An 18,611-nucleotide genomic window follows, 5' to 3' on the forward strand; every position below is an offset into this window, starting at 1 on the left:
GCAACAGGCTCAACTCCGCAGTGGGAGCTTGGGAGACAATGTAAGTCATGTCTCGAGGTGGCCCCATTGGGGGACCTGGAGTCCTACTGCCCTGCAGCCTGCCCTCCTGGCCAAGGCAGCCCTGGTTCTCCATGTGCAGCCAGAGCAGCCTGTGGCCCCCTTGGACACTGAGAGGCAGGTGCCCGCAGTTAGGAGTGAAAGGATGTTGACATTCCACGTGCGTGGAAACTGCCAAGAGCCCAGGGGCCATGGACAGCGACCGAGCACCTGCCTTGCCCACACTGATGCCACAGGGATGGAAAAACATTGGGGACCGAGGGCATTACTGTTTTAGCTCATGAAGGCCACCTTCAGAAGCCAAAGTCCAGACCCCTGCACCCCCTTCTGGGCCCCGCAGGAGGGCAGGGGTTTCGCTGCACAGAGCACCACAGCCAAAGAATGACGTTCCAGCCAAAACTGAGAGCCAGAGGTGTTCCCACTGCAAACATTACTATGCCCTAAAAACATTTCAGTCTCCCTTGTTGGCCAGGGACCCCCCCAGCAGCAGAGTCAGCAGAGGGGAAGCTGACGGGGGGTACAGCAGCAAGAGTGGCGTCAGTGGATGCTCGAGATGCAGGAACAGCGGCAGGGGCGGTGGAAAGAGCAGGGAGCATGGCGATGGCGAGCAGTATGCGTAAGTTCCTCAGGACCAGGTCAGGTGGAGGACCCCAGTGAGAACTGAAAAAGGCTCCAAGGAGGCCAGGGCCACCGCCGCACAGAGGACCCCACAGCAGAGTGGGCCACTGCACGTTCCACCGGAAACCATCATTCCACAGAACATTGGCCAAGAAACAGGCAACGGCAGGCTCTGTGTGCGCTGGCTATGGGGTCTGCCTGTAAAGACCTGCTTTCTCCACCACTTGCCACGGGCTTTGTGCTCCAAGAGGCTCACCCCTTTCCAGAGGGCAGGGGAGCCAGAAGATGTAGCTAAGGAGGCACACAGGCAGGAGCTGGGAATGGGGGTGGGGGTGGGTATCAGTTCCCGTCTGTCCCCAGCCAGGGCTGTGTTCCCTCCACGACTCTGGCTGCCACGGCTACAGCTCAGCCCGACTCCACGACCACCACGTACTTCCTGCCCCTTCAGAGGGAAGGGCGGCAAGGAACAGCGAACAACAGCGAAGGCAGGCCAGGGTCTCTCGTTGGTTCCCTCGGCCCCGTCCAGCCCTGCGCGTAGCCATCCAGGGTGGATTCCACATCCAAACAGGGTCTCCGTGGAGACAAAGGGGACTGAGCGCTGAGGACTCGATCCAGACAGTGTGCCGACTGGTGAGAGAAGAGGGCCACAAATGGAGCAGCGTTCTGCATGAATGACAGGTCAGCCCACAGGCCAGAAGACTTCATCATGCAGCAAAGGACACCCCGGCATGAAGAGGGACTTAAAGGGCCCTTTCAGACTGACCAGGATAAATGCTTTGGTACACAGGAGGGTTGATCAGAAATCTCAGACCACCAAGGGGAGAGTGACAATCCCACCCAATAGATTAAGAAAGTGGAGGAGTCCCTGTAAGAAGGCCACTTGTCCTCTTTAGGAGGAGCTGGTCTCAGGAAGGGCTGACCCTCAGGAGGAGCCCCTGTCCACGGCCTTTGCAAAGGCGTGCTGTTCTCAGCAGGCCCCATGATTCATCCTGGGAAGACCTGAGGTGGAGAGCCAGAGGAACATTTTGCTTACAGCAGAGTCCACTTCTAGGCCCTTCGAGGACCATCTCCAGGCCCTGCAGGACGTGAGCTGATTCCCTAGATTCTGCAGAGGGATGACCTCACTTGAGGTCAAGGGCATCCCCAGCAAAGGACCACTCTATGGGAAACCAGTTCTCTGGTGTCAGGGGTTTCCTAGATGAGCCCCCTCCCCTGCACTTGAAGCAGAGGGGACCAGAGCCTGAAGCCTTATACCATCTAAAGTTATTTTACTTCCTTATTCCTGCTGCCTCCACCCATATTAGGACATAAGAATCAAGGCCTATTTTCTTTTAATTGAAGCCTGTCTATCCCTCCACTTTTGGAAAATCCTGTAACCCCTACAAGAATTCCTGAGACTGCAGGGCAACTCAAGGGCACGTCTCAGGAAAAGCAGCGTTGATTCCCTTATTGCTTTTTGGCAAGGCTCAGGAGCGAAAGGTGTTTCCCTGAGCTCTTGGTCTGAATGGGGTCTTCCTGACATGTGCTAATTCAGGGAACAATGCTGACAGCCGGTCTATAAGCTCATGGGACCCACTTATAAGCAGGTACAGGGGAAGATTCATGGGAAGGCTCAAATGGAGATATATTCTCCATCTATAATTATATCTCTGTAGATTTGCATCCTCTCATTTATCCTTTTCCCAATAAGATTAGCAAAATTCCTCTTGATCTGCCATCACGCCATGGGACCAACTTAGTCCAGCTTCATGTTCATGGAGTGGCATTGTCCTCTCTTACCTGACACATTCAGGCTCTGCCACCAGCATAAGGTTCTGCTAGAACTGGCGTTCTTGTCAAGGTATTTGCTACCACTTAAAGGTTGTGTTTGGCAGGGTCCAAAGTGCCCATTTTGTCCATTACTTCTAGCATGACTTGATAGCTAACTTGTTAGATGTCTCTCTGAGTACAATCCAGAGCAGGAATTGGAGGTACCTTCTTAGTGTCTTAATGTTTTTTTCATTTATAAACACTCTATACCCATCAAGGAAAAACTCCTTTTCCCCCACCCTTTAGAAATTTTTGATGCTATGAAGCACCAGTCATCATTCTCTGACTCTGGCAGCCTCTACATAGGGCTTATAAGATTCCTCCCATTTGTGGAATCCAGAATCTCAATGGGACAGTGGCAAGACTTCCAGAAAACAAGTCACTTTGTTTGAGAGAGGAAAGTCTTTCTCAGCAGCAAATGGACTCCAAGGATGCTCAGGGAAGGAAGTGGCCTGGTCTGGGAAGGGAGGTGTACAGAAAAGAAATAACACAGTTTACATAAGCAGGCCTCAAACCGCCATCTTTAGGAAGGGCTGGCTTGCAAGGCTGAGCCCCTGGTGGCATCTGGGACGTGGATTTGGGGAGGGTTCTCACCATTCCCCAATCAGAGTGGCTCATTGTGCCTCTGTTCGGGCAAACAAAGTGGTTTATGCTGAACAGCTGCTGTCCAGGGAGTCAGGAGTTTTGGTATGTGCTAAGGAAAGGGTGCCATGTAATCAGCCCCCAATAAAAGCCCATGATACTGAGGCTCTAATGAGCTTCTCCATTAGCCATCTCACACATCACAACTCATTGCTGAGGAAGTTAAGCACACCCTGTGTGACTCCACTGTAGAGGTCTCTTGGAAGCTCATGCCTGGTTTCCTCCAGACTTGGCCCCATGTGCTTGTCCCCTGTGCTGATTTTGCTGTGCAGTCTTTCACTGCAATAAAATCATAGCTATGAGTGTGGCTATATGCAGAGTCATTGGAGTTCTCCTAGTGAATCATCAAATCGGGGACAATCTTGGGGACCACCGTGAGGGGTTCCCAGTCTTGGTCCAGATGTTTCAATCTGGAGATGTTTCAATCTCCAAGGACTACTTAGGTTTGGATAAGCAGATACCACCTGTGACCAGGGGGTCCTAAAGTCCCCAGGGTCCATTTCCAAAATGAAGAGAGCATTGTTACCACACCACTTAAGGGCCAGCATGTTTTCCCAGACTCCCTTATGATGGGCTCCTTTTCCCACATTCTTGCAGTATGACAGACAGAAATCTCCTTATGTGAAAAGACATCTCCCTATTGACTAATATTTGCTGTTGACTTGCATTCTCTTGTACATTTTTCTAATTCTCTTTTACCTTTAATACCACAAAAAGTTTACAATTTGCCCCTCCTTTATTCTCAATAAAAGATGAGGAGTTTTATCAACCTCAAGGGCTGCCAGGCTATCTTGTTTAATACAGAATTCTTATTAGACAGATATCTAGCTCTCTGCCATTCATGAGCTACTCTAATTTCAGGGCTCTAGCTTGACACAAAGATTCTGCAGTGAGGGACTGTTTCAGTGACAGGGAAGTAGACATATCCAACTCTTCAAGTTTGGGAGGAAGAATTCTAAGTCACTGCTGTTACTCAAAATTCCTCCTAGCACTGAGCTCCCTCAAGACATATGCACTAGGTATGAGCACAATTACTTCCTTATAGGGGTGACATCAGGGAAAGGAACAAGGAATGGACATCTGATGAATTGGTTAAGGTCAAAGTTATTCATAGAGCCACGTTCTCTAGGAGGTAAAACTTTAAGAAACAAGCTCAAAGGGAGGGGAGCACCTTGCTCTGATTTTTCTTTCCCTGGGGTCATGCTCAGGCATGGTGGTCTTAGCCATTGCAATGGTGAGACCCACGGATTTAGTTTGGGCCACCAAGTTAACACAGTTTACAAAAGAACAGTGTGGGTTAGAGGTCAAGACCACAGACACTCTGGAGCCTGACCCACCCTTCAAATCATGCTATCAATTTGCCATCTCATCACCCCAGGAAGCAGTTGGGTAAAACTTGCCCCTAGGATGAGGTCTTACCTATTTGCCTCACCCTATTCATCCTTAGCCACCCCATCACTCTCTCTGGCCTTACCACAGTCTAAAATCATTCTGAAGGAGCCCATGGGCTACATCCATGAAGAGAAGCATAGTCAATGTGTCATTTCCCACAAAAGCAGAGTGAGGGTCACTCTCAAGTGTCCTTACACAGTCTTAGAACTGGTGGCACAAATCCCTACCTGGGGGGCAAGGAACACATCAGTTCCAGATCTGGGCCAGAGAGATGACCACCACAAGACCGTAAATGGGGGCTGAGAAGGGTTCACATCTTTGTCATCAGTCATAATTCTATCCATATGAGGCTGTAGAACCACCGCATCAAGCAGCCCTCAAGGACAGGACTAAAAACTAAATGACAGCAATACAAACAAGACAGGCATGACTTTGCGAAACAAGGGGTAGCCAAGTCACTGGCTCCTATAGATTCAGGGCCAGCCAGAGGGACTGAAGGCATCTTCAGAATAATATGACTTCTCAATTTTGGGGGATCAGCTCAAGCCTCTAGGCTCATCCACATAATCCTTTACCCTCGCCAAAGTCATCACTTCAGAGAAAGGCCCAGTGAAACAGGAATAGTTTGGTGGGGGTTCTGGGAAAAGTTCTGACAGATTCTGATAGCATCCAGAATTGGCTTGTTCCCTTCATCCTCTGATGCTCCAGACATGGATGACGAGAGTGTTGAACAGTTGTGAGGTACGAACATCCAAAGAGTAAACAGCAATTGGGTAAGTGTCACCCAGAGCTGGGCTAGGTTGAGGCAAGAGAAGACCTAAGAGAGCATAATTTAAGAAGGCGCAAACCCAAGAGTGAGCCCAAGTGCCAACTCTGTACTTGTGCCATCCTGAGAGTGGGTCACGAGGTAGGTGTGTGTTTGAAAAACAGTTTGGCATTTCTCAAATGTCCAAGTGATTGTACAGTTTTATATTCCTAGTAGCAGCATTTGAGAATTCCAGTTACTCCAAATCCTCTCCAATGCTTGGTAAGTTTAGTCTTTTTAATTTTAGCTTTTCTAGTAGGTGCTTAATGATATCTAACTGTAGTTTTTAATCTTCATTCCCTGATGAATGCTGAGAAACTTATGCTCATTTAACATTTTTTTTTGAAGTGTCCAAATCTTTTGCCCACTTTTGTGTTGGTTTAAAGGGGTATAGTCTTTTTATATGCCCTTTATCAGATATGATTTGCAAATATTCTATGTGACTTTTTTTCAAAGACAAGTCTTAATTTTGATGGTCTGACTTAGAATTTGTTCTTTTTATGAATCACTTTTGAATTCTTATCTAAAGATGCTGCCTAAGCCAAGGTCACAAAGATGTTAAGTACTCTTGTAGTTTTATAGTTTTAGGTTTTACATTTAGGTCTATGATCCATTTTGAGGTAATTTTTATATATATCGTGAGAGAGATTAAGGACAATTTGGGGGCATATGAACATGCAATAGTTCTAGCAACATTTGAAGAGACCCTTTTTCTGTTGTGTTGCCTTTGTACTTTTTTTTTTTTAATTCATTTTTTTAAAAAATATTACATTAAAAAAATATGAGGTCCCATTCAACCCAACCGCCCCCAGCCCCTACTCTTCCCATAGCAATGTACTTTTGTTTTTTAAAAAAAGTTAGTTGACAACTTATGCATAGGTCCACTTCTAGAGTCTCTATCCTCTATCATTATGTCTTCTTGATAACCTGATCCTTTATCATTATGGAATGACTTTATCCGGTAGTATTGTTTGAAATCTAACCTAGTCAATCCAACTTTGACTAATATTAGTGTGGAATAGCTTTTCCATCCTTTTACTTTTGCCCATTTTTCTTTGGATAAAAAGCAAAGCCCAGCTGTAGTATGCCTATAAGAAAACCACTTTACAAACATCCTGACAACCTTTGCCTTTTAATAGGGATATTTAGATGATTTATATTTATGTTCAGATTTAAATATACCATCCTGTTACTCATGTCTGATTTGTCCTTTCTTTTTTGCCTGCTTTTGGATTGAATTTTTTTGGTTTGGTTTTTTTTTTTGGAGGTATGGGGAATTGAACCTGGGACCTTGGACATGCGAAGCAGGCGCTCAGCCACTGATCTATCCCTGCTCCTCTGGTTTAAGTATTTTATGATTCCATCTTACCTCCTTTGTCGGCTTATTAGCTAAAACCTCATTTTGGTGGTTGCCCTAGGGTTTATAGTATACGCCTTTAGGGTTTATACCTTTAACTTATGACGGTTTATCTTCTAGTACTTATTTTATATGTGGGATAAGAGCCTCACAACAGTGTGCTTCCATCCTCCCTGCCAGCCTTTGGGCTATAATTGCCACTCATTTTACTTCTACATATATTAAACTCCATAACAACATAATGTTTCTTTAAACCATGCATTAACTTTCAATACTACTAATGAGGGAAAAATCTTTACCTACATGTTTGCCATATCTGAAGCATCATCTGGTGCTGTTTTCCTTTTACCTACAGGATTCCTTTAACATTTCTAAAAGTGCAGGTACACTAGTGATTAAAGACTTTCTCAGACATAGAAGAGCCAAAAGAATTATTTTTCCTATAAGATTATAATAAAATCCTTGGGTCTTTGACATTACTTAACATGTTCAATCTTTCCTCTACCTTCTTGAACACATGGAATGTAATTTTAATAGTTGTATTAACATCCTCATTCCACTAGTTATATCATGTCTGAGTCCATTCCTATTGATTAACTTCTCCTTGTGGGTTATAGTTTGATTCTTTACATGCCTAGATATTTTGTTGGATGCCAGCCATGTGAATTTTACTTTGTTGGGGGCTGGGTATTTTTGTAACCTTAACTGTGCTGCCTGATAGCCAGTGTCTTAAAAGGTTGTTTTATACAATTTATCCAGTTTTTAAATAGTTTTAGGTAGCAATCTGGTTCCTGTTATTCCATTTTGACCAGAAGCAGAAATATGAACTTCTCTTATGTGGAAATGTATTTTTTTTTTTTTTTTGTAAAAGCCTTCATTGAGGTAGACCTCAGTCATTCAGAATATTTCTAGTCTGCCAAATTATAATTCATTCTATTACTACTGCAGTTGTACCTCATTTTCTGCTTATATATACAAGGAGCGATGGGATGGGGGACGATGGGCAGGTTTCTGGTGAGCAATTGCCAGATAGCTTTATCTTAGACTCCCTTGGTGGTAAAGTATGTCATGAACTCCTTCCTGATTAGATCTCAACTATTCTCCATTTCAGGGCTGCAGCCTCAGACAATCTTTGCTTCCTGAGCTAAAAGCACCAAAAACTATGTTATGTTTATCTAAATTGGCAGACAATACTAGGTCCCACAGATCCAAGATCTGTGCCACAGATGGATTCCCATCACCAGGACCCACATGAGCACACCTGGCCCAAAACGCAGGACTCTATTCCATTAGCCTAGACGCCCTCACCGCTTGAGCAGACCCTACTAGCTGTGGCTCGCAACTACCTAAAAGGGGAAAACTAGTGGTTAGTGAAAGGTTGGTTATTTTACTTTTTCTTTAAGATTCATTACGAATCGTTTATCTTTAGACTTTTAGTCTGAAATGAGGTCAGTGGTAGAGAACGCTCAGTCAACAAATAGAGTTGCTCCAATATAGTCTTAGACCCTAACCCGGATCTGGAGTCACTGGTGACTGCCTCCAAAAACTACTCCACAGTCTTTTCAGAAGCTGCTCATATTGAAATGACTTCTTTGGGGTTTCTATTTAGAGCTTTGCTGGCTGGCAGTGAGCCTTGAAGAAAGCAATCCGTTCTTCCTAACAACCTGGGAAACCAGCTTTGCATGACCAGTATCACACAGAGAACGAAGAAACACGGGGTATCACCAGCAAAGTAAGCCATGAGTTTCTACTGCTTTTGGGTTTCCTCAGGCCCATATATGATTTCAGTAAAACTGACGACAGGGGCCACGGAGACAAAAAGTGGAGCAAAACCTAATGGCCAACTAGAGCCTATATACACAGCAACCAGGATCAGAGCACTGAGTCAGCTCAGGCAAGGCTCCAGACCCTCTGTGAGAAGACACAGAAGTTGGAAGCCAGGATGGGAGTCCCGGTGGCTCACACACAGACGGCATCCAGAGGTGTGCCCCTGAATCTGCGAGCTTGCCACGAAACCTGCTGCCACCTCTGCTTACTCTTAAGAACTCACTCGACCAAATGCTGTTTTGTTAAAAACAGTACCAGAACACGGCAACACCACTGCAACTTCTAGCAGAGTGTGGACCGATACGGGAAGTGTAAAAACTAGGTGGCATACTGCACACAAGCAGGGCTCAGAAAGAGAACCGGGTACAAGGACTGGGTACCAAGAAGTAACAAGGCCCCAGTGAGAATGAAACATTTCTTATTTAAATAAAGAGAGGTAAGCTGGAATCCCACAAATTGTCTTCTTCATCCACAGCCTGATTCTGTCCACACCAAAGCCCAGGCCCAGGATCATCCCGAGATGAAGAGGCAAAGGTGTCTTCAGTCCCAGACTCAGGCTAACAGAGGCTGTCACCACTGCAGGGGCTGTTTTCCAATCCCAGCTAAACTACCACTCTCTCAAAGTACACACCATTACGAACTACACTCATCGCAAAGCTCTTCAGGTAAGGCTGTCGATCAAGTCAATTCTTTTATACAAAACTAACAGTGCCAGCATTGGCTGAGCTGGACATCTGGGCTGTGAAGTCCTCAGCTGTGTTCCACAACCCCGCCGCCGAGTCAGAGGGTCTGGCCGCGTGCTGACAGCAAATAAGACAAACACATGAGCAAAACTATTAGGAAGAAAATCACTTTCTGTTTACAAACAGAAAGATAAAGGATTATCCAATCAAGATCAGGGAGTGATGTCATCTGAACACCAGGTCCAAGAAGGAAAAAAGTTCTGAAACTTAAAACAACAATGGCTGAAAAAGAAAATGCCAATAGAACTACAGAGAGCAAAAATAATATAGGGATGGAAAAATATTGTATTCCTTTAAAACCTTCTAATGAATTAACCAATTCAACTATAGCAGTCGATATACATCATTTTAAGGATATTAATAAAATTCTTCAGTTGTTACCAATTAAAGATAATCCCCATAATCAACACATGACATTTAGCCAGGCATTTCACTTAAAAAAAAAAAAAGTAAGAAAAACCAAATGACTATAGGAAATCCAAAGTGAGATGCTAATATGCCCAAGAAACCTGTGTTTAGATTTTTTTTTTTTTTTGGCAATGATGACTTTTATTAAACTTCCAAATTTCTTTATACTAAAATTTTCCCTGTCATTTGTCATGCAGACCTAACGCATCAAAGAAGTATGATTTATTCGCCTCCCTGTGGATTATTGGTCTTTAATTAAAAAAAACAAACTCCTTTCCTGTTTGAAATGAAAGGGGCGGGTGTAATAAATGCTAGCTATTAAATATTATGTTAAGTAAAAAAAATACTTTCACATTTTTTAAAAAGATGAAATTGCAAATAAGCAACTATTTCAAATAATGTAATGAAATACATCAAAATGTTAATGGTTGACTTCAAAGGCTGGTGTAAACCTGAGTCATTTTCCTTTCTTCAGTTTATTGGTATTTTCCATATTTCCTATAAGTGTGTATTGTTTTTAGGATGGGAAAATTTTAGGCAAAAAAGGCAAGGAAAGAAAAATTTAAACTTAACACTGGATTTCTAAGTTGAATTAAACTGAAGTTCTCAGAAGTTTCCAGCTATAACCAAGAGGTAAAGAATAGGGATATAGGTCAAAAGCACCAAGTTTTAGAGTCAGAATAGATCTTATGAATCATGAGGTTTGAAATATACATGCTACAAATGATATTTAAAAAGAGACCTTGATATTATACCATGTGTTCAAAGTCAAATAGTAAGATCTAGAATTCATAATTCTCAATTTCCAGTTCATTATTCTACTCCATACCCCATACCCACTGAAGACTAACCAAAGTAGAGAGCCATGGATATGTTATGGCTATAATTATATTTATATTTTTGTTTTGCACAATTATGTCTGCAAATCCACTTAAAATATTTTATATCTGTAACTTATTTTGAGACTAAAGGAAATACATCGAAATGTTATCAAGAGCTGCTTCAATGGTATTTTACTCCATTTTTAAAGATTTCCTTTGAGGATAACTCCTCTGTGCCTCAGTATGCTCATTCATAAAATGGATATAATACCTACCTCATATAGTCATAGGATCAATAACAGGTAAATAGTAAGTATTTAGAACAGTGCCTTGGCACACAGTGAATGCTAAAAATCATTACTTTATGACAAAATTTAAAATTTTAAAGTATTATGTCCTTTACAATGGAATTTAAATACAGCAGGGTTTCAGGTTAGCTATAAAGTCACTGGTGAGTATTCACTCATGTAGTATACAGAAACTTTTATGTAGTATTGGGAAAAGCTTTCATTAAAAAAGCCTAAGAACTTGGACATCCCCAAAAATATGTGCTTAGATCTTATCATGGCTAAACTGATCAGTCTAAGGTTAATGTATTTAGAAAACCTCTACAAGTCAAAGACGAGAGTTCTGAAGAAACGTTCAACTATCTCTAAAGCCCCAGAGCCTCCGCCTATGAACACCAGCAGTGTAACAGTGAAGTGAGAGAACTTCAACCATACAATTAAAAACAGGTCTACCTAGTGACAAAATCAGTTCTTTTCAGGAAAGAAATGGGACATGATCAAACAGCAGAGCTTCTGAAATCCTAACCAGGCCTGCTTCATCTTCTAATTCCAAACTGGTAGAAAAGTAAAAAACCACTGACCAGTGAAGACACACTGTAGTAAAAGCAACCCTTGCTAGATCAGCTCCGGCCAAAGAGACGGCAGCAAACAGAGAAATTTGAGTGGAAAGCTGGTCAAAGAAGAGTGCTGAAAAGGCCCCCTAGCTGCATACTTACCCGGCTTGAGCCTAAAGGATAAAAGGAGAAACCAGTTGTCCCTCTAGGCTACCAGGGCAGAAGATGATGCACAAATTTACTGAAAAAGTAAACAAGGCATTTTCTGAATGCCTGAACCTGATAAACGAAGGATGCCCAAGAGAAGAAATATTGGCCGTACCAAACGACCTGATTAAAGATATTCCAGATGCCAAAAAACGTGTTAACTATTGGATATGCCTCACACGTCTTGAACCAATCACAAGTCCTATTGAAAATATCACAAATCTACGAGAAAACCATTCTGGCAGGGGTTCAATCTATTGTAGACATTCTAACACTGAAGAATCAAGAGAAAGTTCATTTTGGAGAAAATACTGAGGTCTGGGCAGCCATGGAACAATTTTAAGAAGTCAATATTGAAAATATAGATGTTCACCTAGAGCCAGGAAAACTGGAGATGGAAAATAAACGCAGAAGTGTGACATTTCAAGACTGTGAAAAAGAACAAGAGGTCAAAACAAAAGAGCCCAGCAGTGATGTTAAAACCCCCCACAGAGTTGCCCTGGATGGTGCTTCAGGGGCAATCACCGGACATTGTAAATCCTCCCAGGGCCCACTGTATGGAATGGGGGAGAATATGGGCCATGATGTTGACCAGTGACCATGAGGTGCAGAGATGCCCAGAGATGTACTTACCAAATGCAATGGATGTGTCATGATGATGGGAGTGAGTGTTGCTGGGGGGGGGAGTGGTGGGGTTGAATGGGACCTCATATTTTTTTTAATGTAATATTTTTACAAAATCAAAAAAAAAACAAACCCATAGAGAAAAGAGAGCAAGTTACATATGTAAATTTAAGGTCTGTACTATACAATACTAGCAAAGTGTTAAAGAGATGCCATTTGATGAGACAAAGTCTATGTTTAAAGAGCTTAACTTTCTAACCATTAGTAAGATTTTTCTTGACGTCTTCAAGAGAACAATTTCAAATTATCAGCGGGCAGACAATTGTGTGAGTACATTGGAGCGGTTTGAGTTGGGAAGTGAAACGAACCCTTTCCTATGCCGTCCTAAATGCACTCTGCGGATGAGAGGGAGTAAAGCTTGGATAAGGAGTGGGGCTTGTGTGCCTGGGGGGTGAGGGTGGGAGTTGTTTTGCTGTGTCCACACATTTCTCTTAGGTCTAGACTTGGCCAAACACCCAAGTAGTCTAAGTACTCCAGGCAATAAGCTCCTTTACCAGCTGCCACATTATAGCAGGAGTGGCCTTCTAGGGGTAAGAAAGCATATCCTACCTTGTCAATCTCAGCAGACTGAGGTTTTCCTTAAGTAAACTGTCAGCTAGTTTCTTACGTTCTATGAATAGAAACATGTTTCTCTTACTGTTAGCCTTTTTTGCTTTACTTTTTGAAGTGTTCTAAAGTACAGAAAGATGTCACTAATACAAATAGAGTAATACTGCATCGTCAGAAATGAGATGTTCTAAATAAAAAGTATTTTTATATAAAAGAAGGTACTTTGTGGTAAGAAGGAAAAGTGTCCGACCGTGGATCCTAGAAATTTTAAAGCTAGTCTGAGTTCCTTTCTTGGTTAAAATTAACTTCTAGAGCTTCATTTGACATAGTTTCTAGACTATTAGAATGATGTTAGGGATGGAATAAATAATACTTAATAACTGCCATTCTAGTTTAGGTAGCATTTCTAAATAATAGTTAAACTTGTTTTCTTCCACATGATATAAAAACTTTGCTGTTAAATCACGTCCCCTGAAACATGATCATTATAGACATTTCTCTTCTCCCCACATATAAATACCACCAATAAAATTGTTCTGGAAAGCCCTAAATGGCATAATCTACCAATTCTATAGTTTCAAAAATAAAACATCTTTTACAATGGAAAATCACTTAAGTCTGTATAATATGAAAGATTGAAGATCACATATTTCATCTTATTTATGTTCATTCCATTTGTATAATAGCAGCTTTTTTGTTCTATTTATTGTCTTATTCTGGAGAGGAGGACTTTTATTCCTTTTTAACTGTGTACCTAATATGTATAAAGTTAAAATCGCCATATAATAATAATAAAAAAAGGAAACTAATGAAGCTGATGTGGCTGGCCCCTCCTTGACAAATTCCCAGGCGGGTCGGGTCCCCTGTCCTGTGAAGACCACCACACTGTCCCATTCCCTTCAACTGGTTCAGGATGAGCCAGAGACATTCACAAAATAACATCTTCCCTCCCCTTGATGACTTAACCCTTGTAGAGGGGAAATCTATATGATTTGCAAGACTCATTTTGGTCAGGCTTTTATAAAAGAAATGTAATAAATTCTGTTACTGGCCAAAACATAGCATCAATATTGCAAAGACAATGTTACAACACTTGCCGATATCCTTCCCCAAGTGCTCAGACCATGGTACCCATCACTTGTTTCAGACATTTCTCTGCTGCTTCCCCTTGTTTGGCCTGCTCTGCTCCTCCTCTGCTCACAGAGGCAGTGGGCACTTGAAGCACTGAATTTGACCCCAGAGTCTTGGCTCATGACCTTTCTATCCAGGCTTCCTCTCTATGGTCCAGAACGGATTGCAAGGGATCCTTAGTTTGAAATTTTCTTGGATATTGCCCTATAGTCAATTATCTCCGAATAGGAGCCACTGGCAGCCCAAGAGTAAAGATAAAAGTTAAAAAGTTTATGTTGCAGGCATTGGTGTATAATCTGTACTCAGGCATCATGCAATTCTTGGAACCTAAAGGAGTGTGGTGGATGCCAAACTTCACTCTCAGGTCCTCCGTTAGGAATTAAGCAATTGTTACCCTGGGGGCTGATAGACCACTCTCAGCAGTCATTCCCCTCAGAAATTGCCTCACTGCAGAGAGATGCCTCTCCCAACATCACATCTCCTTCCCAGGGACAGCCTGCATCCAATGAGTGCTAGAACCAGGGCTTGGGGGACCCGGGCCCCTCACTCGAACTTGGAACAGGCCCAAGGTCATCCTAATGTCAGAACTCTTTGTAGGGTCAGCTGTAGCCTCTTGAGACTGCATCACAGGCCAGCCTCTCCCTGGGCCCAGTTTTGCTTCTTTCTCCTTCCATGGGTTCTGATCCCAGCAGCAATCCCATCAAACATCTGGCTTGCTAACCGCAGTCTCAGAGTCTGCTTCCTGGGGAACCTGACCTGTGTCATGGAGTGTATGTCCAAGCAGGAGAGACTGCAAAGTCTTTCTATCCATTCATTAAACACTAGAAAATACATCATGGCCTATTTCAAACACGGCAGACCTCACAGTTGCCTCCCCAATGTCCTGCTAGTGTATGGGGACAATGGGTAATGGCTTTCCATTCATGTGTCCACATCTCCCTGCACTGTCCATGTGCTTGGAGAAAAGATGACACTACCCCTGGAGTCTACAGGTGAAGAATGAGTCCAGACTAAGCTAGCCTACATTATTTCACCCATCAGTTTTTAATTCAGGGATCAACCTGTGACCCACTTTAGCCCAACAAATAGGAAGAGGGGCTTGCTGAGCACTTTTGGAAGAGAAGTACCCCTATTCTCAGAGGTTCCAGATTTGACCCACCTTCTTGCTACTGCTAACCCTCCAGATGTGGGCAAGAGCCACACAGCCCCAGAGTCCCAGGAGGTTATGGTGCCATCATTACAAAATGGAGCAAGAGAAGAGGGTCATAAATGACAGGACAGGGATTCCATCATTTACTTTAGGTGGTGGAAAAGGGATTCCATCATTTATTTTAGACAGTGGAAAAGGATTACATCATTTATTTTAGATGGTGGAAACAAGTGAATCAAAGGCTAGTGGCAAATCACAAGCCAAACAGATTAAGGCTCTGCAGTAGTTTGGAGAAGAGCCTCAGAGCTACACGTCGGGGAACTGAAAGCTCAGTGGCCCCGTGCCGCAAGCATCCACAGGGAGTCCACGGAACCATTCCATAAGCAGGCACTTTGACTCTAAGAGTAAGGAGCCTAATGGAGAGATTTTCTCACCCTGGGGTTAACAAAACCACATTTGGCTGAATGAATATGTAAGAGTTGAGGTTGAGTAGGTCTGCAAAAGACTTGGAACAAGAGCAAGTCAAAGGACCTAGAGCTACACGGGAGCTGACCCCTTAAATTCCATGCTGTTGGACTCTAACCACGAGGAACTTCAAATCATTTTTCAGGGGGGAGATTGAATCCATACAGCTAGTGCAGGGAAATGTTTCCAGCATGCAAGGCTTAGAACTCGGGTTTCTCAAGGAGCACATCCTCAGCATCCCAGCTATTAAAAGACTGAGATGGGCTCCTGTTGCCATGGCGAGCTACGTTGGAGGGTGTGCAGCTGCGGCGGCCGCGAGGGCATGTGGAGCTGCAGGGGCTTGCCTCGGCGTGCTGCTCAGCTCGGGCTGGGCTGCGTGCTGGCCCCGCGCCTCGTCCTGCCCTGCACCTCCAAGCTGAAGCCAGCGGGCCGGCAGCTCCACGCCAACCCCGAGGGCTGGCAGGCTGGTGGCATGCACTGTAACATACAGGGCGCAGCTCTGGCCAAGGGACTTCTTCCTCGTGGGAGTCATGACCGCCCTGAGCACCTGCAGACCCACGTCGTGGCCGCTGTCAGAACATGGCCCAGGACGAGTCCTGGGAGGCTGAATTCTTCTCCAGTGAGCGCTCAGGGGCGTGGATAACCCTATCCACCCCAGAAGCCCTTTATGGTGCTTGAGGAGATGCAAGACCACTACCTGGGCAATTAAGAATGGTCTATGAGAGTGGACGGCAGTGTCTACATCAAAGGAGATCATCTGCAAAGTTTCCTGAGGAGTTTGAACAGCAGCAAACCCCTTTTCCCTTGGGCAGACAGGACTGGGCACCACGGAAGAAACGGGGGGTCTGGCATGATCATGGACCAGGAGGTGCTTCTCAGGATGGTGTCACACATTGGAAGAGGTCTCTGAGAAATGCACCCCACTCACGAGGATGTGGAGGGGGGAAGATGTGTCTGGAGGTTTGCAGGGTGCATCACCTGGTCTTATGAGATGCAGCAGCTTTTTAATGAGAATTATGAACAGAACAAAAATGGTTACATTAGAGATCTCCATAATAGTCAGAATCACCGAGCCATCACGTTACACCCCAACGAAACCCCACCCTACCAGTTACTGATTTCACAGCTATACTTAGTGGCAAGATAGCTGAACATCATCACATACTACAGCTCTACTGAGAAATTGTCCTGATGAATAAATACAGTAACACCAAGATTCATAAAGATGTGCAGGTGGGAATGGCTCCTTTTATGAGGTTTCAGCTCTGCCAATGAGAAGAGATTTTGGAATGGGAGTTTCTCACTGGGCAGTATTTGTATTCTGCTGCTGATGGCCAGCCCCCCTCTAAGAGGGATGGACTTCACCCAGAGAGAAGCATGGGATGATGCTGTCATGCAGGTCATGGAAATGATCAATGCCAAGGCCAGAGGGTGCATCATAGGTTTTAAGGAGATACACTGTATCTATCATCATGTTAACCCCACTTTTGGGGCTGAATACATTCTGGGTCTGCTGCTCCTCTATAAAAAACACAAAGGCAAGAAGATGACGGTTCCCGAGGAGGCATGCGTATCTACAGACCTTCAGCAAGATCCAGTTTGTGGAGCATGAGGAACTGGATGCCAAGGAACTGGCCAACAAACTCAACCAAGAATCTGGATCCTTAACCTTTTTCTCAAATTCCCTGAAGCAGCTTGTATCATTTCAGTTCCCTGGGTCAAAAAATGAGCACAAGAACCCAAAGAAAAAGATAAACATACTGATTCTTCTCTGGATGTTTTGATATGTTTGTGAGAGTCAAGGGAAACTTTAAAAAGTCTTATCCCAAATCAAAATGTCAAGCTTTTTGATCTGCTTTTCAATTCTGACTCCAACCCAGGCAAAGCTAAGCAAGTTGAACTAATGAGAGATTACCTCATTAAGTATCCTACAGCCCATATGCAGGTTTTGCCTGCCTGGAGAATTTCCCAGGGCGCTAGCCCTTGAAGTAGGATCTTATCAGTTTAATAATGAATCCTTACTCTTCTGTGACAGTGACCTTGTGTTTACTACAGAATTCTTCCAGCCATGTCATGCAAATATGGTTCTGGGCCAGCAAATATATTTCCCAATCATCTTTAGCCAGTATGATCCAAAGATTTTTATAGTGGGAAAGTTCCCAGTGACAACCATTTTGCCTTTACTCAAAAAACTGGCTCCTGGAGAAACTCTGGGTTTGGCATCACTTGTACTTATAGGGGAGATCTTGTCCGAGTAGGCAGCTTCGATGTTTCCATCCAAGCCTGGGCACTCGAGGATGTGGACGTTTTCAACAAAGTGGTTCAGGCAGGTTTGAAGATACTCAGACGCCAAGAACTAGTAGTAGCCCAAGTCCACCATCCAGTCTTCCATGACTCCAATCTTGACCCCAAACAGTAGAAAATGTGCTTGGGGTTCAAAGCAGCCACATATGGGTCCACACAGCAATTGGCTGAAATGTGGCTAGGAAAAAAAAAACACAACGATCCAAGTTATAGTAAGAGTAGCGATAATAACAGCTCAGTGAGGGCAGTCTAGTGTCCAGCTCTGCTGGAAAAGACACTTTTAAGTATCTGATTTTTAAAAAAAATTTTTTGTATGATCAGTTTTTGAAGTCCATGCAAGGATTTATTCTACATGTGATTTTTCTTATGAAGGACTCCTTTAAGACTGAACTTTTTGAACAAAAATGTCATCAATGTTTTCCTTTGAACCCATCTTTGCTGAGTGTTATATAGCAGACCTGCTCAATCATGACTTGAAACATACCTGATGAACAAAGCTTCTGCACATTTCCTTTTCAAACTCCTTTGCTATAGTCCTATTGCAGAAAACGTTGACTGCTCCTGCAAAGTATTCTCGTAACAGAACACTACCTCCCTGGCACATGTTCTGCTGTGACTGTTGACATTGCACAGATTCTACCTTTTGTCTTTTTTGTAAGTTTTTTTTTCAAAGCCATTTTGTGTTTCGCTTGTAAAGTAAGGAGATATGGTCATAGTTGTAGCGTCATCTTTAGGATAGCTTTCCAAAATGGAGTTTCCCCCACACTGTGCTTGCCATTGTCCTGTACAGGTGTTAAAACG

General features: G+C 43.6%; 2 pseudogenes; both read left to right on the top strand.

Annotated features, from left to right (window-relative positions):
• Positions 1-657: 657 nt before the first annotated feature.
• LOC101417835 (cytoskeleton-associated protein 2-like) lies at positions 658-12,014 on the top strand (annotated as a pseudogene).
• A 165-nt stretch (positions 12,015-12,179) lies between these two features.
• LOC101418278 (chondroitin sulfate synthase 1 pseudogene) lies at positions 12,180-18,063 on the top strand (annotated as a pseudogene).
• Positions 18,064-18,611: the final 548 nt, after the last annotated feature.

This window comes from Dasypus novemcinctus, chromosome 19 (genome assembly GCF_030445035.2).
Source record: "Dasypus novemcinctus isolate mDasNov1 chromosome 19, mDasNov1.1.hap2, whole genome shotgun sequence".
Taxonomy (NCBI): domain Eukaryota; kingdom Metazoa; phylum Chordata; class Mammalia; order Cingulata; family Dasypodidae; genus Dasypus; species Dasypus novemcinctus.